The sequence below is a fragment of the Aptenodytes forsteri genome, unplaced genomic scaffold (assembly GCF_000699145.1).
Source record: "Aptenodytes forsteri isolate BGI_AS27 unplaced genomic scaffold, ASM69914v1 Scaffold221, whole genome shotgun sequence".
Taxonomy (NCBI): domain Eukaryota; kingdom Metazoa; phylum Chordata; class Aves; order Sphenisciformes; family Spheniscidae; genus Aptenodytes; species Aptenodytes forsteri.
In genome coordinates, this window is record NW_008794411.1 from 260,288 (window position 1) to 260,794 (window position 507).

The following is a 507-nucleotide window of genomic DNA, read 5'->3' on the forward strand; positions in this document are numbered from 1 at the left end:
GCATGCTCCCCTCCGCACCGGGGTGAGGTGACAGCGGGGTGGTGGTGGGGGGGTCCAGTTCTGGGCCTGGTACATCTGGCCGTCCCGCTGGTGACAGCTTCCTCAGTGGGGAGCCTCTTTCTTCCTCCTGCCAAAAGCAGAAGGGGGGAGAAACATGTGAAGACTGGTCCTCACGGGATGCCCCCGGTCCCGCCGGGAGCCCCTTTCACTCGGGGTGGAGGGGGGCTTACAGGTTAGGGAGGTCCTGCAGGAGTTTCTTCACCCAAGGGACGTCAGGATCCACACAGACCCTCTCCAGGCTTTTTAACTTAATCCTAGAAAACACACGGCGTTTCAGCACCATCGCTTCCCCCTCCTCCAGTGGGGGGGCTCGAGCAGCCAAACCCCCCCCCGGCGCTTCCCGTAAAGAAAGAGAGTGCGAAACTGAAAGAATTCAGGGAGGACGGGGGAGGACCAGAGGGCTCGTACCCCCCCCGGGAGCCACTTACATCACCTCGAGGCGCCGGC